The sequence below is a fragment of the Calidris pugnax genome, unplaced genomic scaffold (assembly GCF_001431845.1).
Source record: "Calidris pugnax isolate Ruff unplaced genomic scaffold, ASM143184v1 scaffold28, whole genome shotgun sequence".
Taxonomy (NCBI): domain Eukaryota; kingdom Metazoa; phylum Chordata; class Aves; order Charadriiformes; family Scolopacidae; genus Calidris; species Calidris pugnax.
In genome coordinates this window covers 15376167-15399229 of record NW_015090842.1, presented here as the reverse complement: position 1 = coordinate 15399229, position 23063 = coordinate 15376167, and the positions used below count along the sequence as shown (strand labels likewise).

Here is a 23063-nt window from a genome sequence, read left to right as displayed (position 1 = left end):
GGAGGAAGCAAGCCAAGCCCCGCTCGGTGAAAGGTAAGGCATCCTCTCCGCCGGTCACCGGCAACCGCCTCCGCCGCCGCTACGCGGCCAATCAGGGCCGGGTCCCGGCTTGGCGGGGATTGCAAATCCCCCCCCTCTCATCCCCGGTACGGGCCGGTGATGGCGGAACACCCCCCCTCCCCGAAACGGACGGCGGGCGGGCGGGCGAGCTCCCCACGCGGGGCGAACGCCCCGCGTGGGGAGCTCGCCCGCCCGCCCGCCGTCCGTTTCGGGGGTGTGCGTTGCTACCGCGGTCCCCTCCGCCACTCACTCCCCCCACACGTGTCGCGATAAAGCCGGGGTGGCACGGGTGAGGCGGGAGAGGGAGGAAAGTTTTTTTGGGGGGGTGATGCTCGGGTGCGGGTGGGCGCATCCGCGGGGCCGGGGGATGGGGGGGCACCTCGTGTTTTTACCCGGTTTAGCTGGAAATGAAATGTTTTCTTGATGTTCGGGAATGGGGAACCCCGGCTGGTTCCTCCCGCCGTCCAATGGGGGAAAGAAAAGGAGAATTAAAAGCCGTGCCACGGATGCGGGTGGAAAACTTGGCTTGGGCTTGAAGAAACAATAGGGAAATTTAGCAAGGGCTGCGTCGATAAAAGGTTTAGACCTTAAACTCTTCTTCACAGAGAAAGGGGTGTTTTAAAACCTCTCCCTAAGAAAAACAGCTGCTGGTGGAAACGTAAAGGGAGGGCCGGGAGCAGCCCCGCGCCGTATTGCGCGCCTTGCCAGCTTTTTTTTTTTGACTTTTAAGTGAATTGGTGCGAGAGGGGAAGGCGTGATTTCCGAAGGCTTTCGCTCCCAGCCACGAGGAGGTTAGCTGATGTTGGGTAAGGTTTTATTGTCCTCCGCACAAAGCACAAGTCGCAAACTCAGTGGTCTGGGGGGCTTTGTTGTACAGGAGCACAAAAGGATCATAACTTTGCATGCCCCTGATGAAACAAAAAAGTCCTAAAGCCTTTGTAATTAAATAACTTGCGGCTGGACAAAATTAGCAGGCAGTTAATCGACCAGCTAAAGAAGGAATCCGAACCCCATCCAGGGCCATTTTATATTATTTGTGAAATATCCACTGTTGAACAGATGATCGCAATGGAAGTTGTCATACGTTGCTTCAAATGTTTGTGAAGTTTTCGTAAAGTCAAGTCTTTCATCTACAAAACCCTTAACCATTATTTTCCCCCCGGACTAACAGTATCTTTGAGCATTGTGGGGCAGGTTTGCAGCGTGGTGTTCTTTCGTAAAGTCAAGTCTTTCATCTACAAAACCCTTAACCATTATTTTCCCCCCGGACTAACAGTATCTTTGAGCATTGTGCTGGTGGGGCAGGTTTGCAGCGTGGCGTTTTGACCCTCCGCAATCCCGGACAATCTCTGCTCAAGGAGCTACTTGGGTAATTGGTAGATGAACGTTACAGTCTGTGGGCAGAAGAAAGGGCAGAGCTAGAGCTATTTCTAGGGGATGCTCTGAAATAAGGTTGTTTGAAACTCAAAGGAATCGCAGTTTGAAAACAGTGGTGCAGGCCTCGGGTCATGACTTTCCTCGGATGAGGGCATCACGTTTAGTGGCCAGGCCTCTGGAGTTTAAAATATTTTTCCGTGCTAAAACGTCGCATTTAACATTCAGGAAATAGTTCTATGTCAGTGAAAACCTTATTTGCTATAGAAGCTCAGTTAGTAAACATTAACATCTCGTACCATAACAACATTAGATATTCACCGTTTACTAGTCATTTTGTTTTCTACCTCATTACTTTTTAGGCAATGGTATCTTTCACAAGGGGTTGATACTTTATAATGAAATTTTGACCCTAATTCTCATACAGAACTGATTACTATTTACAAGAGCATTTTTTATGAATTGAAGCAGGTAACTTACTGGCAAGTCATAGCAAAGAAACATCATTTCTGTAATGTAGAAATATCTAGAAGGCCTTTGCAACAGTAAGCTAGGTGAAGCCCAGTTTATAAAGATTCTAAATATTTCTGTAGTCTCTAGGCACAAAAAAAAATATGCGTTTTCAGCTTCAGCATAAACTGGCTGTAAATTACAGGTCTGAGCAGGAGCTGAGTAACAGGGAGTCTAAGGAATGAGCTGAATCTGGGTGAAATTTTGGATAATAGGAGGCAGCTCATATGTGTACGTAGGATAAAGAATTTCTTCCTTTCCTTATCCGTATCATCTGCTTTTAAAAAGTCCATCATATACATTTTGTGGTCTAGGGAGCTGGCAACCCAGTAGATTGCCACAGTACGCGTTTCCATGGAAATAATTGAGATGTAATAAATAAAGGCACTCTGAGGTCACAGGTTTCCCAATTCAGCTGAGAAGAAAACAAGCATAAATTATGTGGATATACGTGTAGCATTTAGGACTTAAAATAATTTACCCTTTTTCTCTTTTCCGCGTATTTATTTCACTTTGTGCAGCAGCTTTGCTATTTATTAACCACTACGGAGATTTGTGCATCCTTTTTTTTTTTTTTTTTTTTTCCAGGGATGAAGTGCCTGGGCAGAAAGAGCTGGTCTGTGGAGGAGTCACAGATGTGTGACAGCTCTGCTCCAAGTCCCAGAGCCATCTCCTGGGCAGGTGGTGTTTTTTTTTTTTTTTTTTCATTCAGAAAGATTAGGCACTAAAATAGAATCAGCGTGTGCCTGTGATGAAAGGGATTATTCTGCATGCGGAAGGGCCGCACGTTAACGGGGAGCGGTGCCGCCTGGCATTTAAGGAAGAAACCGACTTTGACAGAAGTATCCAATGTTGACAACTCTCGAGATGCACGTTATTGAAAAGGGAGGGATGGCAAACCAAAGCTGCAAGTCATGTGGCCCCTGTGCTGTGTGAGCAGGTCTCAGGTTCAGCCTGGCAGAAACTTGCCGTCCTTCCTGCTGCTCTTAACTCCAGCAGTGGCCCTGGGCTTCTCCCCCGATGTGGAATTTACGATTTGCGATTACAATATGCTGATTTGTTCTGGCCATTAGTTTGTGCAAACTTGAAGGTGTTAACCTCGTAGCGTGTGGCTGGGGAAAAAGTTCTGCTTGGTTTCAAGGCGGGTTGTGTCGGATGGCTGAGGACAGAGTAAAAGGAGGAGGGGTTGAGTCTTTGTTGGCTTACAAAGTAAACTCCTCAGTGACAGTGTGGTGGTAGCGGTGATGGAGTAAACCACTGGCCTGTTCTGAAGCTTTGCTTCACGTCACAGACGAAGCCCATGAAAGTAATTTTCCTCAACACAGACCCTTCTTTTTCCCTGCTGCCAGTAACCACATTGGCTGAGGGCCTTAGCCCTTTCCTGCAGGGAAGAGTTGTACCTTCTTCAGTGTCATTAAAACCACGTGGTCTTGAACCCCAGAACCATCACACGGTTGTGACCATCAAAACACACTATCTGTCCCCTGTCACAAGTGATGGGGAGTGATGTCAACACCAACATCCTTAAAAGTTTGCCCAGTGCCACCAGCCGCAGGGATTGCTGGCACCCAGTCGGCGGTGGGGCTGAGGAAGGCAGGGGCTCATCCTTCCTCTTGATTAAACTGTAGGTTCTCGCTCTACAGCTTGGGGCCTTGGGAAGCAGTTCTGTGAAGTGCTGGGATGCTGGTAACAGTAACTCGTAGGTTTCCAGTCCCGTGTAAATGTAATTGAGGAATTACTCGACTGCAATTTGTGGGGACTTGGGCTCGCGTCGGCACAAGGTTTTGAGCATCAGATGCACTTTGGTTGCTGAATTTGACAGTTCTGCAAATTGCTGTCAGCTTGCAAGGGTATTTTGTGCATAAACGTGCTAGTCAGTAATCAAACTGTTTTGCAAAAGAATGCACTAATTAAGTCTAGATTTGTTATCCTACTTGAAGTTGCAGAATTGCTGTCATATTTTTTTGCTTTCACTTGGCAAAAAATGCTGATAGAAACTTTTGATTCACACCCTACCTGCCTCATTTGTGTCAGTCAAGAGGAGAAAAGGGGGGTCGCTTGCTACTTCGTTATCTGCAAAGTAAATAAAAATACTTCAACCATTTGCTGAGCTCCAATTAGTTGATTGCTATGAATGATCTTCTTTAAAGGAATGCTGTTTTACCTATCTGCTCATACAAAGGTTTGATTTTGAATGTCTTGTGAAAAGGATTCTCTTTGTCTTGATTGATGTCAAGAATAAAAGCATGATGGTAATATCCCTTTGAAAGCTATTGTATTGTCAGCTCTGGCTGACAGCAGGAGGCCCTCCTAGTGCTATAGATTAGCGCTGTGAAAACACTGACATTTTCTTTGTTATATTGCTGTTGTTCTGCTTGCAAAGTCAATTATACAATGTCGGAGCTCAGTTACAGAGTTGACTGTGGAAGTAACAATGTCTTTCATACTTGTCTTAAAGATATAATTTTCCTTTTTTCCCAGTTGATAGAGAAGAACCTGAAGGTACTGGAACAGCACATTCTACAAATTAAATTTTGACAAGTATAATCATAATTGCCAAATACAAGAGACTTGTGCGATTATCCTTTAATTTTACAGTTCATTCAAGTTTCGGTGGAATTTTATTGATACAGTGAAAGCAGCAGCTAAAATTGATAAAACTCATATCAAATAAGATTACGCTCTTGATTGTTCTTTATCAAGTGTAGCTTTTGGGGGATTAGGAATAATTGGAGATGTTGGTGTTTCATTGTGGGGCTGGTGCCCTGAGAGTGTTTGAATCCGTGCAGTATTCCGAGCACTGCCTTCAGGGATTAGCCTGCAGTTTTTAATTTTTGCCTGTGTATTTTGCTACAAGCCTAGCAGCGTTCTCCCCTGAACTCCGCAAGTCCCATTTTCCTGCCTTTCTCTCCCTCCGGTATGCTTTCCTGGATGGGATCTGGGTGGTATTTAACTGGTTTTACTGATTGAAACTCCTGCCTGTGTGCAAACACCTTTTAATTGTGGCCTGTTCCCATTGGTCTCGGTGAATAAAATGAATAAACGTGGCCAAAAATTGAAAAGAGTGGGAAAGGCAATGCAAAAGGTTTGAATGTGAACAGGGAGAAAATACAAATCTCATATTTTTAGTGATGCTACATCTAAAGCCATCAATGAAAAACAACTACCATGTAACGGTAGTGACTCTCTGAGAACGCCTCCTATTTTTTTCTTCCAATATATTTGTGTACCATCAGTGCAAGTTGGAGAACATCATTCACTGCTGAATTGCTTCAGATGACACGTGCAAAAAAATAATCAGAGCGCTCTTGTTAGGACGTTAATTGTAGGATTTCTAAATTACTATTATAAACTAATAGAGTAACAAAAGATTCCACAGTTACCAGTAATTTGTCAGGATTTATTTTGTTTTTCTTCAATAATTGAAAATTAATGTCTTGAAGTGAAAGCAGATGTTCATGCCATCCTCTGAATTGGATATAAAAATGATGTTTTGTAGATGCGTTAAGCTTGTGTAAATACAAATTGTCTTATCATAGACGAGGCTTTGGCTTGGTTTTATCTATTGTTTGGTGCCAAATTGACTTTTACGTTAAACCTGGGTAAGTGGTTTCAGCCTGGTTAAATTAACTAAGCCAAGTGCTTGGGGTGGCACCCAATGATCAGTTATTGTAGTAAATGTTTAAAAAACCTACCTTACCTGCTGGCTCTCTGACTCTAGCGTTAATATTTACTTCTGGTTTTGATAAACGTGCTCTTAATTGTTTACTTTGTTATTTTTACTGAACTAGTTAATTTATGTCTCCCCTCCCTGCCCCAATTTGTGAAATCAGTTTTAGTGCATTACAACACTAGAAAAATGCAAACCACATTTTTTAAAAAAAGAAATAATCTCTTGGGCTCTAATGTGTTAGCCTGCAATCTCCAAAATATAATACCTTTCTTCATGTATTATAATATTCTCTTAAACAAAAGATTATTAATTACCCACAATAATTGAACTGTCTGATAAAAATGCCTACATCAGCCCCTCATCAATCCATCAGTATTCTCCTTAAATGCCTCCAAAAAAGGATGGCTATTATGTTCCCTTGTATCCTAGTAAATGTGCTGGAGTAATGAAATACTAATAATATAAAACCTATTACAGACTCCTGCTAAATCTCGATTGACAAATGGTAGTGGAGGGGTGGGCCTGGTTCTGGTGCGTGCGTTGGTGGACATGGACTTAGAGAGTGTGGGTGGGAGCTGGGGCCAAGTGAGGACCAGCTCCGAGCTCTCTATACCACATGCCTTTTTTCAACGTACTTTTCCAGCCCAAATTCTCGTGCATTTTCTTTCCTGATGTCCATTAGTAAATGCAAAGAGGCTGGTTCCTTATTCTCTTAAACAAATAAGGTGATGGGAGTTTTAACATCTTGTTGATGAGACCTAGACGTATATACATGTGCAGCGGTGAATTATGGTGGGTTATCAGAGTTGCTTTATTCTGGGGAGTAGAAGGATGTGCAGAGACTAAATGGTCTCTTGTGACATTTCCAGCTACAGGAGGCTCGAGCTTCGACCTCTTGCAATGGTTTGTTTTCTAAAATGCAAACAAAGGGACCCGATGGGGTTGGAGACGGGGTGATGCCGTTCGGAACGGGTCCGCAAATCTGGTTGCGGTACAGTGAGTTGGTGTATGGCATTAGCTTTCCACTCTATGACTTATTTCGGATAGCACTGCAATACCCATCTGAATCTAGCGATAAGTAGCTTCATTATATTGTTTGCATTTGCTTAGAAAGAAAACCTTTTCCTTTCTAGCCACAGATTAGGCAACAGAAAGACCAATTTGCAGAGCGTGTAAATGCCACTTGTTAATCATATGCAGTACAATTATTAATATTTTTTTTTTTTCTTTTCCCCCTTGGATGTATTAAGTCAACTTTTTAGCTTTTTATGTAATTGAAATTTGCCCTTTTGTTACCTGGGCATGAATTATTTTTGAAACGTTGTCATTACCCGCCCTGCTGTGAGGTTTATCTCTTCTGTTCATCCTAATTAAATAAAACATACTGTTGTTCGCCGGCCTCGTGTTGAAGTGAATTACCTGCCTGAAGGCTCGCGCCGGCGTCGGGCACGCTTGTTGCAGCCGCCGCCGCCGTTGACTAACACATTTACTTTTAGATTTTCATTTCAAAGGGCTCAGTTTGTGCAGTGTGACAGGTGAACGGTGAATGCTTTACAGGACTTTCAAGAGCTGAACAAACAGTAAAAGGACTTATTGCTACCGCGGCGGAGCGGCAAGTACAAATGTAAGGCAGCCTTTGTGGCGGAGGAGCGTTGCCTTTGCTGGATAAAGGCCACTCAGGAGACCTGAAGGGCTCGCTTGGGTACGCTGGAGGTGAAATAATCTCAGTCATGGTCTCATTTAAACCCACCCTACCTGCACGTTCTCCTGGGCAATTTCTAGTGGGGTTGATCTCGGCTCTCTTTGTAGCATCACCCGCAGTCCTGTTCTCCTCCAGTCTGGTACTGATAACGAAGGCTGCTTCAGAAGCGTAACAGTTGGAGTTTCTTTACGCAGAAGTTATTTCCAGTTCGTATTAAAGAAAGTAAACAATGCATTTGGGTTTTAAAGGGAAGCGGAGGGAAAGGTCCCTGCTTGTAGAGAAGCAGTTTGTTTAAGCCTCTGATAGCGCTACAGAAAATAACGCCGCTCACTAGTGAAATCCTGTTACGAGTCAAAGTACAAGAGTTAACAAGTTGCTGTGCTCCAGTCTCTGTTGGCGCCTGCTGGGCTCTGGAGGTTTGGTCAAATGTGGCCTAATTCTGCTTTCCAAATATTAAAAAAAATTACACAGAGGGCAAAAAGACAAGTTCTTAATATGCATATCCTGGGAAAATCCTAAACCAGTATTTTTACCCCCTCCAGTCCCGAGGCTAATCAAAATTCCTTTGTTTCCACATCTACCATTAAAATATATGCCTCCCTTGGTTGTCTGCTGACTGTACAAGTTTAACCACTCAATCGATTGGACTCACAGAAGCTGTTACTGGGTTTACATAGCATTTGCTTACAAATAATTTAGAAATAGGGGTGAGGCACCAGGCAACCTCCAACAGGACTGGTATTCAATTAGCAGCTCTGCCCATTGCTTGATGATCCTCACCTGGCTGAGATGGGGTTTTTCTGGGTTACCATTGAGGCAGGTTGGCCAAGCCTCCACCTGGTGATTGCTGGAACTTGCTTCACATGGTGGTGAAGATAATGTTATTAGAGACAGACTTGCTGTGCCCTTTGAAAAGAAGGTGTTAGGTGCAGTATAGAGATCAAGTCCTTCACTGGGTGAGCATCTAGGACCCCCTTTTGCAGTTTTTAGGGTGAGTACACATTTTTTTTTTCCTTCACACTAATTAGAGCTGGGTTGCATGCTTAAAAGCAAGCCAACAGTGTAATTCCAAGCTCTCTAATGATTTTAATCAAGGTTCCTGTTGATGTTAGAGGACTGTGAGTAGCTGTAGGCTTATATCAGCCACGGTGGTGAAAGCTCTGTCTTGTTTTGGTGCTGGTACTTCTTACTGACCTTAGTGGGGATGGGGTTGTATTCTCATTTCTTGCATTGCAATTGAAAGAACAAAAGCAGTGAAGAGACTTGATGGGAATAGTCACTTGGTACCCAATGCTGTAGAGAACATCTCCTATTTCTTCTGCTGGCTCTGTGGGATTGCTGCTGGGGGTGTCTCTAGGAGAGCACCGGGCAGGTTCAAGGTGCAGAGGGTGCAGCAGTGTGATGGGAGCTCCCCAATGGCACCGCAGGAAACCCAAGAGACCTGGGTTGTGTTTAACATCTGTGAAGGTAAGCAGGTATAGGCTTACGTAAGCAAAATTGACTGGGATTCTGTCTTCTTTCAATCGCCTGTCCCCCAAACTGGAAAACTAAAAGGAGGTAGAGAAAACAGATGGTAAAAGGATGAACTTAATACTTGGGGAAGCAGAAATGCTGAACAGAGAAAGATGGATATAAAATAGGGAAGCTAGGAAATATGTTGCTGGTATTTGAGTATGGAGGGTGTCTGATGATTTGATGCAAAGATTTGGCACAGAGGCTTGCTTACCTGGAGGTGCATCTGTATTATTTTTAACTTTTAGTTTAAAGACTGAGAAAAGGAGCAGATCTGAAAAGTGACTCCAGCTCCATGGAAAAGGGTGTGATTAAGCATAAGTAGAAAATAAAACACTAGAAATGTAAACGACCTAAACAAAGGTGCTTTTCTGCTCTTAATAGACAGTGGCAGTGCTTTCCTGTCTGGAGGAGCGTATTTGTTGTGGTTTAGTAATTAGTGTGTAGTTATTTTCTGTTTAATATAGAGACATTTGAGGACAACTGTGATTGCAATCATTAATTCTGGAAGTTTCAACTATTTTGTGATCATGGCAGCATCTGAACTTGGCCCGTGAGGACTTTTGTTTCAAGTTTGGGAGGGAAGAGGAGGTTAGTGTGGTAACTGCAGAAAGTAGGCTTTCAATACTTCTTTATGTGAATGCACAGAAATACATATAATATATGATACGTGAAAGAGAAGGTCTAGAGGAATAGGGAGTGTTTTTTGTTAGACTAACTAACATGGTTGCAAAATGCAAGGAAGAAATTTTTCTGATGCACAAGCCTACCTTCTGCTCTTGGAAAAAAAAAAAGCAGCAGCCTTCTGGCTGTTTTGCTTGATAGGTAAATGCAGCTTTGCTTTGATTTACTTATTCAAGCTCTTACTCAAATTTCTCTTGCTTCATTAGATTACTCACATGAGTAAAGATATACTGGATTACATAGTAATGCCAAGCTTGTATATTATTTATTGCTGAATTCTGTGGATGCATTTTGGTCAGGTAATTTGCTCGTGGCCTCCTTTATTTCTAGGAAAATGGCATGCCTTGCCCTTCATAATTTCTTTGCTTTTACTGACCAGACTGTTCCCCCAGAGGGCATGTGGGATGTGGCAGAGTATTGAAAATACTGGGATGGAGGAGTAGAGAAGGAGGGCTGTGTGTGAATTGCACCTTATTTATGTTTATGTTAGCTTTATATGGCAAAAATGGGGTTTTTCTGGAGGTGATAGTTTGTGGGGAATGTAGTAGGCAACTCTGGTTGAGAAAGTTACCTTGAGATGATTTTTTTTTTTTAAATATAAAGAAGTACTTTCAGTCTAATTCTGAGCATCCTTAAGGAGTATGGTACAATATATGATGAGCCATTTTAAAATGAAACTGTGAGTGCTTATCTTCAGATCTTGTACTGAGTCTCGCCTGATGCTCGGGTGCGAGTCCACTGATCTGATTCCCCTCATTTCAAGGGTGTTTTCTTTCCTAATTTCTTTTCTGCTTGATAACAGATAAACCAAATGGGAGCTTTAAAACAAATCTCACTTATTTTGATTACTGTTCTTGGTCTTAAATAAACACTCAACAGAGGGCTTCAGGTTTATTACTGAATTTACTTATATCAAGAAGAATGAAAACAGAACTTAAAGGTGAGGGTCTGAGAGGGGTGAAAAAGAGGGGGGGAAAAAAAAAACAAACAGAAAAAACCCCACCAAACCAGAAAGCACCCCTGAGAGGTGCTTGGCAGAGCTGTGGTGTGCCTGGTTTCCAGTGGAGCCACTGGTCCCTGCCCGTGGAGCTGCCAGGCTGCACAGCCCTGGCTGCGGCAGGAGCTGCTGCTCCAAAGACCTGGGGGGACAAAACTCCCCTGCAGTTGGCAGAAAGATGCAGTTTCAGCAGTGGGGCTGTTAGTGGCAGGCGGGTCCCCTGCGAGTGGGGGTTTGCGGGGCGCTCTGACAGGCACCAGGAATTCACCCGAAGACCAAATGCATATTTTCATGAAGAGGTATGTCTCGGCTACGATTTTTTTCCTCCCCGCCGGTGGGTCTGAAATTCAAAATGTGGCTCCAAAGAAAATGCATAGAAAAATGAGCTTTTAATTTGTCACCTGCTGCTGAACCACCCTGTCCTCCTTGAGATGCCAAGTTGTAAATGAGGTTTTTGTATCCCCACACACGGCCATCCAAGAAATGTTCTGCGTGTCGTAGCTGTCAGTGGCACAGCTGAAGACATCAGACCAGTGGCTTAAAACCTGCTGCTGTCTGATTGGCGTGAGTAAAGCCAACGCAGCGCAGAACCTGAGCAAACAAAAAAGGCAAGTAGAGAAACTGTTGTCTCCAGTGGCTTGGGAGGTCCTGGCTGCCTCCAGAGCAGGGGCTGCTTGAAGCTTTCTGTCCAGCAACGTTGAGGAAAAAGGAAGAAAAATTGTTTCTTTGCTATAGCTCAGAGTGTTGTTGAAAAGCTCCCTTTGAATTAATCTTTAAAAAAATGCCATATTGGTTCTATGGATTTTATTTTGGAGAATAGTGCCTTGTCTGGCTGCACATCCTATGGCCTCTTCTGCCATGCGTATCTGTCCGAGCACTGGGGACAGTGGGTATCCCATCTAACAAATGCAGCTTGTCACCTAGCAAACCTCAAACCACCTAATGAAAGCTTAGCTTGAGGTAGAAATCGAGAACTTTGATTTTTAACTCTATGGGCAGATGATGAGTTGAAGGTAAACCAGCCCAGCTGTGGGACCGGCAGGGAAACTGGCTGTTCCCAGTGCCCTTCCAGCCAGGAGAGCAACTGCTATTGGAAGAGCTGCCCTGGCCAGGTAGGAGCAGCCACCCTTCACGATAGTATTAGAGTGTCTGGATCCATTAGGCAGCTGAAAACTAATAAAAGTAGGAAAGAATCCTGTCTTAAATGAAGTATTATTGTGCGTAACTAACCTTGTGACACTGTCCTCTCTGCTCTTCTGTTTTCTTCCTAATGTCTGTAGCCTGTAAAAACATTGTTGGAGTCCCTTTAGCAGCTTTGCTTGCCTTCCCACAGCATCTGTCCTACCTTGGAGCTTGGGAAGCCTTGAGGGTGCTTTGCTTTGGGGGAGTACCTACAGGTAGGTTTTCCTGCCCAGGTGGAAGCTTCTTTACTGGTTTTTCCTCCCTTAAACCTTTGCTGCTTTTGCTCCTCGCAGTTACAGAGAACATAACCACAACCTTGGAGTGTGTTAGCAGAGTTCCCCAGGTCAGTCTTGCCCCTGGGGAGGGAAGCAGGCAGGGGAGGAAGGAGCAGGACACGAGCTGCCTGTGGGATGGTGTGCCCGGAGTCCAGCCTTGCCCACCACTCAGCTCGTGGTGGGACCTACCAAGGCAATGACGAGGTGGAATTGTCCTGTTGCTTTGGGAACCTGAAGGCTGTTGGTGCTCTTATTAGAGGAAACTTATCTGTTCTTCTGTCTTTCTTACTGTGTACTGCTGGCTTGACTTTGGTTTTCTTTTACTGGCACATCCCAACAGGCTTGTTTTCTCTTGAAGATTTTTTTTTTAATTCAATGTTGCCATGTTGGAAAAACACATGCCAGTCCCTGGCCGATATGCAGTCTGCAAACTGGCGTGTGTTAAACCCCACTGCTCTGGAAGGGACCGTGGAGATGAGTCCTGGTTGGTTCAGGACTGCCATTACCTTAAATTTAGCCTGTGCAACTCTACTTTTTGCTGCCTGGCACAGTCCCATGGCAGTGCCCGCTGCTGCACGAGGTGAGGTTTTGCTCTTCCTCAGCTTCTGGCTCCTTGTCCTGCTGCCTACCTACTAGCAAAAGACTTCCAGGAGCTGATTTTACCCACCAGAAAAGTAACCCTGTAGCTCTCTGCTGTCTACAGACAGGTCTGGTGTGTGTTGGTGCAGGGCAGGGTGAGTCTCCTCTGCAGTGTTTGAGTATCATCAGTTTGGGTCAAATCTTTCTAAAAGGGCCTCTGTTGGGGAGGCTGAACTGTGGCTGCTCTTGTGGGATGTGGGTGTGTGTCCACATCCGTAGTGGGCAGATAAGCAGGTCAGAAAACTTCTGCCCACGTGTCCAAGAAATGACTGTCGTTGAGGCAAATGCTCAGATTTGTGGTGAAGCGAAGGATGCAAAACCACATGAGCACGGCCTGTAAGTGACAAAGAATAGACTCAAGTTTCACACACTGGAAGTGATGAAGAATAGACTCAGGTTTCTCAGCTGTTTGCTTCTCTCCCATTCACACAAGAATTGTGTGTCCCAGTGGAGGGGTGAGCTGTGGAGCGCTCCGTGGTGTCCTGCTGTGGTGGCTGAGCTCTGGTCCTCATCTCTCTCTGGATGGAGGTCCCAGCCGTGTGGGCACCCGTGCTGTGAAAGCATTGCAAAGCAGAGAGAGAGTGAGCTTGTGTTGTGGGGAAGAGGGAAGGCACCTAGAGATCAGATTTTGGCCAGTGTTCTTCACTGCTCCTGTGCTGGTGGAAGATGCTGGCGGCAGTGTTGCTGGAGAACAATTTTCTTCTCTATTCTAACTTAGTGGAAATAATGCCACTAAGAAATTAGATTATGTATCTCAAGAAAAAGGAAGATTTGTTATTCTGCTTTTAGCTTGCACCATAGGCTGTGTCACCACGGGGCACATGTCACCAAGTGGGTGCCCCTGCTAATCCTGGCACATAAATGCCAGCTGGTCCTTTGGCAGATGCTGGTTTGTCTCCTGCGCTTGGATGACAGAAGATATCATGGTAAATCCCGCTCTCTTTGCTACTTTGTGCAGTCTTCTTTTTCTTCTGGGTGAATTTTGACTATGGTTGACTCAAATATTGCTACGTCCCGTAATCTCATGTATAAGCTGGCTCACGTTTCTGGAGTTGTAACGTAGGGATGACTTTGGTGAGGACAAAGCCTCTGCTGCCCCAAACACCCAATGTCCCTGTGCACACCCAGCTGGTGGCCAGCCTGGCCTTTAATGTGTCAGTGGCTTGCGTTTGTTTGTGTTCTTATTTGGGTTATTTCTGATGTGGCAAATTTCGATGGCTTTCCCTGCTGGGAAGGGCTATCTTCTTCTCTCCACCCTCACCCCCCCTTTTGCTTATTTTTAGTCATAGGAAGTAAAGAATTGGCTGTTTGCCAAGGAAGAAAAAAAAAACAACACCCAACTAACAAACAAAAACCCTGAAGCAACCACAACATCATACCTTTCCTTGCCTTTAAAAAGAATTTCCTTGTAAGTGTAACTACTGATGTGACTTTTTCTTTTTTTTTTGGAGGAGCTTGTGATTCAGTGTTAAGCCAATAGCACATCAAAAAATAAAATAGGGTGGTTTCTTGTGTGTTTTCCTATTTATTTTTACTCTTGTTCAGATTTGGGAAGACATTGTGATGTGAAAATATGAAGGAATGTCTTGTGTAAAGGAATAAAAGAGAGTAAGATCTTTAAATAACTCAGCGTGCTTGTGCAATAGCATTGGTTGGGCTGCAGTCTGGGCTCTCGAACAACCTTACTTAAAAAAAAAAAGCTTTAAATTTTATAAATATTTCTGTCTGTCTTTCTTTCTCTCTTTTGCAATACCTAACATACATTGTCTGTTCTGCTGTTAACTCCCTGATGCAGAATTCCTAAGTTTGGGCTAATAGAAAATTTGGAGGATTCTTCATTATCTGAACCTCTTGAGAAATACCAAATATGTTCCAGTAATTGTGGTGTAGTACAACAGGGAGTCACACTGGCAGTTTGTTGGAAAGGGTTTTTCCTGTAGTTATGAAAACCATACAACTATTAAAATCCCCAAAACTGAAACCGTGGGGATTACTCATATACTTACAGTTAAGCGCATGCCTAAAGGTAGATATATTCAGCGTGTGGTTTTGACTTGTGTTTGATTCCTAGCTTGAGAATATCAGAAAAAAAACCCAATAATTCCTCAATCGCTTCAGTCTTGTGCAGCCTTTTCATTCTGTGCTTACGCAGCTGTAGCGCGTTGGGCTGTGGCTTGTGACAGAAGCACCTAGGTTTGTTATAAAGCAAATTATTGATCATAATGACTGAAAAGTTTGCAAAATGTTAACATCCTCCAGGCTGTTACAGGAGATTTGGAGTCAGATTTCTCCTGTCCTGCCTTCTTTTCTGCCTCTTCCACAGTTCCTTGATGAATGCACATGTGTCACTTAAATTTTTTTTTTTTCCCCCTCTCTCAATATTTTCCATTTTGGCTGCATGCAAAGAGGGTATAACATTTGTCCCTTGGAGAGTAGAGTGAATTTATTAAATATCTTGAGATGCTGGGTAGGTAAAAGTGAAACAAAACACCAGTATTAGAGTTCAGGTCATAATACTTGGGTTTGCTTTGTGGTTGTTTCATCTTCTCTATTCTAGAAGATGTTTTAGAGACTAGAATTAACAAGGAAAACTAGAAAGTGATGGTGGTTTTATAGCTGCAGTATAGGCACTTTTGTCCTTGCCAGGCAATTCCTCACTGAGAAGGTGCTGCTTGCCTTGCCCTTCTGTCTGCAAGGTAGCAATAGTAACACCTCTCTGCGTTTTTTTTTTTTTAGTTTCTCTCTTAAAAACTTCCTTTTATAAAATACTTCTTGTGTTACTTTCTCTTGGAAAACACTGGCATGTGCCTGTAAGTGTACTGATACATCATCCTAAGGAGTGAGTTAGCACACCTATTCTTCTTGAGAAACAAAATGCTATAAACATAAAACTGTCTAAGCAATTTGTTTTGAGCCAGAATTTGGAAATATGCAGGTTGTGGAGTATAACTAATACCAAAATGTTTTTGTTGCGCTTCTTTAAAGAAAATCCATTTGCGCAATATCAATATGTGGGGGAATTTAATTTTAAAAACAGTCCCAGTCACTTCTTAGAAAAATATAATGCAGTACATAAACTCATTTTAGACACTACTTATTCTACCGTGTCCCATTAGTTGATGTTTACACAGCACTTTGAAAATGTAAAGCGCTATATAAGTGCTTATTATTACTACATTATTATTATTCTCCCTCTTGAAAAAAGACCCTCTAGGGAGAGGGAGACTTGCTTTGCATTTCATCTGAAGTGCAGATCCCACAAGAAATATACCCGTTTGTTTTGGTTTTTACATTCTTCCCTCCCCACTTCCACCCTTCTGGAAAAAAAATAAGCATTGTGTTTTAGAGATTAGAAGTCTTATTTAGTTTGTGCTTGGTAACTACACCAAAGAGAACATTATTTGAATGCATATAAAAAAAATAATCTTAAAATAGCTTTTTATTGCAATCTGTGCAATAGAATGAATCACTGCCCTGGTCTCGGCCCCTGTGGTCTGTGGGTGCTGCAGAGGCATCTCACCCAGCCTGGGCATGGGGGATAAGGAGGAGTTGGTGATGATGCCCTTTGCTGGGGTCCTCCTGCCTGGCCTGTTTGTTGGTCTGGGCCCAAAGACAAAAAACCAGTGAGTGAAGGGAGTACCGGGACAGTGCCAGCAAAGCCTTGCGAGAATTTCCTTCCTATAGAGAGAGAGAGAGGAAGCACTACAAGTTTGTCTGCTGTATCAGAGCTATTGTTTTTCCTTGTAAAGAAAAATTCGTCAGTCCCTTGTCTCCTTTACACTCTTCAAACAGCAGCCTGTATCACTGCAGGAGAACAAGACTTCAGTTTAAGTTATTTTAACCCCCTTTATCATGAGAAGGACTTTAGTGTGCAATGCTAACCATTTGCATCCTGAAATTTGAAAGCAGTTCCCTGTGCTTCTGCATTATATACTGTGCTGTACCATGGCTGAGGCTGTAATCATGGCTGATAAAATTCGGAGTTATTTTTGCCTCGATACCCTTAGACTTGTCGTAAGCTGGGGAGATGGTAACCATAAGCCTCTTTTGAGTACAGTGAGGAACATCTCACTCCTCTTCTAGTGGTACCTTTGTGCTGTTCTCCAGTGCTCTGGTCCCTGCATGGCCCTGTGCTGGGCTCCCCACGATGCAGGGACTCTGCTTCCAGGGTTCCCTGCCCATTGCTGCTGCCAGCTGCATTTTGGGAAGAGGTAGAGAGGAAAGGGGAAGAGGTATTAAAGTGTGCAGGATGGGAGAGCCTGAAGATGATGAGCAGAACATACAGAACACAACCTGACTTAGTTTTGTCACCGAATTCAGCCTTTGGTTATGTCACCACACATGGCCACTAAATAATGAGGCCATACGCAGCGTTTCAGCCTGGTTTCCAGCAGAAATGGGGTTTTAAGCAGCCATCCTTATTTGTGTGTGTCCTTTGGTGGTGGTTCAGGCTGAGCTGGTGTCCCCCAGCTGTGGCAGGGGATGGTGGTCACTGGTAGCTGTGGTCCCAAAGCTCTACAAACCATGTCAGGGTGCAAGAAGGCAGAACCCCCTGAAATCTGCTGGAAAGGCTTTGGGAAACACTGAGAAGCCCACGCAGGCGAGTGCTTGCAGTTTTGGCGTGGCTGTGGGAGAGGGGACATGGTGACAGGGTAGGCCAGCCCTGGTTGTGTTCAGAGCTCCCTTTCCTTTGCTCATTTAAACTGATTAATAGTTTAGCTGTGTGACTGACCACATTGATTTAGACAGTGTCTGGTAAAGTTGGAGTGTAAATGTGGTCTGATATAAACCCATGTATTATGTTGTTACTCTATAAAGAGTTCACCAGCCTTGTCACTGGAGGTCAGATGCTTTAGCGTCCTAGAGGAAAGCATGAGGCTGTGGGGAGATGCAGGACAGGGGTGGGGCTGGCGGTGGCTGGGGGGAGCAAAAGATGGTAAGGACTTTGCCCCTCAGGTTGCATCCCTCCTAAAGCTGCCAGTCCTGAAACTTCTGCCCAGGAAATCAGTTGTGGCTGAGATTTGCTGTGCTCAGTGCCCAGGAACTCGTCGGTGTTGGGAAAGTGGTGGGACAGGTTGGCAGGGCCTTGCATCCCTCCCTGCTTTGTTCCTTTCTAAATAGCAATTAATATGGGAGTGAGAAAGTGTAAATTTTTATAGCCTGGAAGCTGAAATTCAAAATGAAAACCGGTTCACTTGGGCACCCTGGATTGTTTGACTGATTGCAGATGAGTGCACAGAGCCTGGGGCAGCAGTAGGTGTACGTACTTGATATAGTTAAAAAGGACAAAAAAATTCCACAACTCTTCTTGCTTCTTTCAGTCCAAGCCTGCTAAGTTTGTAGAAATTTTGTCAGTGAGATCAGGCTTGTTACTGAAACCTGGCTCTGGGTGATGCCTGGCATAACCTGTCGGTGATGGAGGGCAATTCCCATGCCCTGAAGAAGACTTAGTATAACTGGGGAAAACTCCAGAGAGATCAAACTTGCCTGCTGTGCCTTAGCAAAGGGAGTTACCTGCTGTGGGAGTGGAAGTCATCGGACCTGCATGCTCCTCACGTTTCCTTGTCAGCACTTTGTTTCCTTGTCCCCTACCCTTGGGGTGTCATTTTCTACTTGTGTTTCAATGGCAAACGCACCAAAATGGAGATGAAGGTGCCAGTTATTGCCCTCATTGTGGTATAAATTACGGGGTACAGAAGTGGGGGTCAGCACTGTGAGGTGGGGTGGGTGTCACCAGTACCTCGGTGTCCCCCCATGGGAGGACAGAGGATGTCCCATGCACACCAAGTAAACCCTAAATGCAGGCAGGCACAAAGATGCTCCAGGAACACAACTGGCTTGCGAGGAGGCGCGGGAGAGCGAGCACGTGCAGAGAATTAAGCACGGCTGCCCATTTGATTTTGGCCACCGAGCCTTGGCCATCTTTGGCCACACGTGGCCGTGCCCCGGAGGCTGTGTCGGGCAGGGGGCTGGCTCCCAGGCTGGCCCCCGCGGCGGGCAGCAGGAACAGCCCGGGGCTGGGCAGATGGCTCCCTCCCGGCCGCGGGGGCCCCGCTCTTCTGGGAGCGAGCCCCGCTGAGACTGCAACAACAGCAACCCGGGAGCCGGGCAGATGGTCTACTGGCGGCCGCCAGGATAATTGCATCAGCTGGTTACTCCTGCAGCCAGCAGAGCCTCCTATTTGTACCGCTCTGAAATGATCCCAATTTTTTTTTCCTCTTTTTTTTTTTTCCCTGCCTTGTTTAAATTTATGTATTTTTTGGGAGGGGTGGGCTGAGGCCAGGGGGCGGCCATCTGCCGGAGGGGGTTGATGGTAGGGTTGGAGGAGCCTCCAAGCAGCCACCTGAAGGGGTGAGAGGACTGCAGCAGCCTCCTGCTCCTGCGCTGCGTGTTGCTCGGGGCTGGAGTGATGTTGCAGAGAGAAGAGCTGGACCAGCATGACCCTTTCCAGCCTCGGCGGCGCACTGCGGTCTCAGTCCGTGTGTGAGATGCCTGCCAGCCTCTACCTAAATTGCTCCATGTACCCGAGCCGTGCCAGCCCGGGGTCTGAATAATGCAGCAAACCCCCTCGGGTCCTGTCTCTCTGCCTCCTCCTCCCTGGTTGGGCACCTTGGTGCTGCTGCTGAGATGTCTGCTGGTGGATGCTGGGGCTGCTGTGCCACCCTCGCTCCTCCTTTTGGGCTCTTGTTACGCAGACAAAAGATCTGCCTGTTCCTGTCGGGATCTCCTCTGTTTATGGGGATTGCTGACACGTGTGGGCTCAAGCTGACTTTCTAAGCTGCAAAATATTTGTGGAGGGTAGGCAAAGGTGTCCTGGAGATGGCTGGTGTCCCCCCCCGTTGGTTCCCAAGTGCCTTGGTGCTCTGGTGTACCTCACTTCAGGCTTGGCAGGGAAGGGGCAGGGAGTGATGAAGTGGCGCCTGCTGTTTGCTCGAGTTTATTTGCTCTGGTTTTAGCTCTCAGCGTGGCACAGGTAGTTGCAGTAGAGCTGATCCCAACTTACTGCTGACCCAGAGGTCCTGTAATCCCTAATAGTAGTAGGATTAGATTTTTGTCTGGCCAAGTCCTCCTTTCCTTTTTTTAATTTTTTTTTTCCTTTTGCAAGACTTTATGCCCCAGTGTTGTTGGATTCTCACACCCAGTCTGCCTCCTGCCTTGACCCTTGCCTGGTTATTCCACCTCCCAGGAAAGCCTTGCCTTTTGGAAGAAACCCTCCCAAAACCTGACCCTCCATTCTGTGCCATCCTCCTTCTCCCTTTGCCCCTTTCGGTGCACAAGATTGATTTTACTGCTGCAAGCCTGTTGGTGTTTGGTTGTTTTTTTTTTTTTGGTGTGCCTACTGCTGTTATTAGGCAGATGAGATCTCTCACCTTGCTCTCTGGGTGCAGAACTGGTTTCTGATGGTAATTTTAGGACTCCAGTAGCTGGGTACAAACCTCTTTCCCACTGGCATGAAATCTGCGCAACTGTCCAATTTCAGCTGGCTGTGGTGTGATGCTGCTAATCCTGGGCTTCCTGTTACACTTTCCAGGAGGGATAGGACCTAGGAATGCACTCAGAGTTCTTAAATCCGTGGATGAAGTTTACCTTTATAATGGGAGGGGGACTGCCCAAACTGCACAGCTTCAGTCGCTAGAACGCTGGGGTGGATTCGGTTAGCGATGCCATGATACCAATAAGAAAACGTGATGTTGCCCAAGTCTGTGAAAGTCTCTTTATCTGCCATCAGCTCCAAATATGCAGCTGCTGATGTTTAACTGAAACTTTGCAAATCTCCCACCGGGCTCTTCAGAATCAGTTCTTGTGTAGCCTTATTTTTTCTTTAGAGATTGTAGGTGTGCGTAATTATATGTATTTTTGAAAGCTCTAACTATGCCTCATTTAAACTTCTGCAAACATCTTTGTGAGGCCAATTAAATGCCTGCAGAAGAAAACGATCAAAAAATGAAATGGGGAAATGTGCGTTTACCCAGATAGAGCTCGCAGGCCAAGCAAAATGTTATGTTAGCCCAACAAATGGGTTATTCAAGCAAAGTTCTACCAAGACAAACATAGGAGAGTCAAGGGTAAGTGAGTTTTGAAGCAATAAGGGATGTGACCCACTCAAGTTCAGTTCTCAAGATTGCACAGGTTGAGAAGATGCAGCTAATTTAAGGTCTACTTGAAAATGGCAATTGAAGGACCCTGGAAAAAAAACAGCCTGAGCCAAATTTTTCAAGTACTCTCCTAAAATTCAGTTTAGGGTCTGAACCTCTGCACCACTGGATTCTTTTATTTGCACGTATTTACTTGAGTCGGTACTGATGGAGTCAGTGCAGCTCAGCAAGAGGGAGGGATGTGTTATTGTCCCTTCAGAAGGTGCTGGGCAGGGTATTTTCTCCTTTGGTCACACCTGGGGGGCTCCTGCCCTTGTGGCACTGGGGACCTTGTGCCAGCAGGGCTGGGGCACAGCGTGGTGCATCGTCTGTCCCTGGGGGTGATGGCAGCACCAAGCAGGACGTGCAGGTGGGTTGTGGGGTGGTGTGGCAGCATGGGGCTGTTTGGAGGGGAACAGCACAAATGTGGTCACAGTCTTGTCACCTTAGCCACGTTTCGAGGAACTGATTCTGCTGCACTGCATTTAATTCCCATTTAATTTCCATCAAAGTTAAAAGCAAAACTCATAAGTAACTGGATTGGGCCCAGTGTGTTCGCAGTCTCTGCTGATCAAAAGCAATACTCTGTTTCTAATTTGAGAAGGACTTTTTTTTTTTTTAAGGTAGTTTAAAACAAGAGGAAACTGTCACATCCTGAGTGACATCCTGTGTGCTACGGCGGTGTTCTTGCTGCTCAGTGATCAGAATTTCAGCTGAGGGAATAAAATCCAATCCATGTAAAAATGTATTTGCTTTGTGAGAGTCTTGTAGTATCGTACAAGCTATTTTCTGATGGTAAAATGCAAATCTAAAATCTATATCCAAGTGAACAAAAAGATTAATTAAATTAGTTGTCTGGAGGAAATACAGAGGACACCGAGTTATTGATTTTTATTTCAGTAAATTTGTTTTAATATGCCAGATTACATTTTTAATACTTGAAATTATCACAGTGTTTCACAGTGCCGTTTAATTATTTCTCAAATAGTATTTTGTTCAAGATTGCTAATTCAGTATCCACTGCTGCCTGGCTGCTGACATGCGTTCTGTTTTTTGAAGTGCCCCCAACTTGCAGGGACCCCACTTCTGCCCAAGCTTTCCATCCCCCCCAACCATCTTTGGGTGCTGCTAATTTTAATTTGCATTTATTTGGCTGCTTGTTGCTGGAGGGTTTAGGTAAATGCCTGCCCTGAGCGGCTCTGCTGCTGCCTGTCCTGGGGTGGTGGGGGACAGGGAACCATGGCAAAAGCCCCAGGCATCTCCAAAGGAACGACAAAGCATCTCCAAAGCAAACTTCCTGCCTGTTCCACCCAGGAGCAGGGTGATTTTTTTGGCAGCCGTCTGCTGTGCCCAGCTTCCCTGGCTTGGGGTGACTTCACTGGTCACTCCTGAAGGGTCTGGGTGGGGAGAAAGTCAACAACTTGCTCCCCTGCCCACCTGTGAGGGCGATGGGGCTGGCAGTGTGGCCCATCAGGTGGGTGGTGGTGGCACATGGGGACTTCTCTCTTTCTACACCATGGTGGGAAAAATCTGTCCGGCAGCCCCATTTGCTCATCCTTACATGGTGTAAGCAGCCAAAGTGGCAGAGAGGGATCAAATGGGAGCTTTGGTATCTTGGCAAAATGCGACACAACCTACAAAACGTGCCCTCCCTGCGTGCCAAGCTCTTCCCCAGAGCTGGGAAGAGGTGTTCAGCCCACACCATGCCAGTGCTGCATTGCTGCTGGCTGTAAAGCCAGGAGGACCCTGGCCGTAGGGGACATTCAACCCACAGCAGTCTCTGCTGTCCCCAGGGCCTTGGTGTTTGCAGCACCTCTACATACAGGGCTGGGCTGGAGGCACAGGGAGGGCTTACTTCCCTAACATGTATGTCAAACCAAAGGTGTTGGTTTAAACAATCCTGAACTAAAAAGAGCAAGTTTTAATAAATGTAGTATGTTTACGAACTCCTTAGTTGTGCTTGGTGCTGCTGGAGCCCCAGGTGCTGGCTTTGGCTGTCACACTTGCCCATGACCGTGGGCCTAGGAGGTGGCCTTCAGCATCATCAACTCTGCCTGAGGAAGGGTTTAAATTTTAAAATTAAAATTTTAAAATTTAAAATTTAAAATCTAAAACTAATTCAGCTCTGGCCACAGCATCAGGGGGTGATTTACTCCCATCTGTAGTATTTGGAAGTCAACTCTAGTGGAGATAGATAAGATACGTTAACTCCTCTCCTTAGCTAATTTATTAGCTTTTAAACCTAAATAGATCTGTTAAGGTATGTCTTTGTATTGCTGCTGGAAAGCTGGCTGTATAGTTAATTTTTCTGCTCTATGCT

At 45.2% G+C, this 23063-nt stretch overlaps 1 protein-coding gene across 2 annotated transcripts in view; it reads left to right on the top strand.

Moving 5' to 3' along the window:
• The first annotated feature begins 6 nt into the window (after positions 1–6).
• The window catches only part of ZNF423 (zinc finger protein 423), a 244113-nt gene continuing 221056 nt past the window's right edge, over positions 7–23063 (top strand). For both annotated transcript variants that reach the window (XM_014942178.1, XM_014942177.1), the window contains exon 1: positions 7–33. The gene's annotated coding sequence lies outside the window, so the exon portion shown is untranslated. The remainder of the gene's footprint in view (positions 34–23063) is intronic.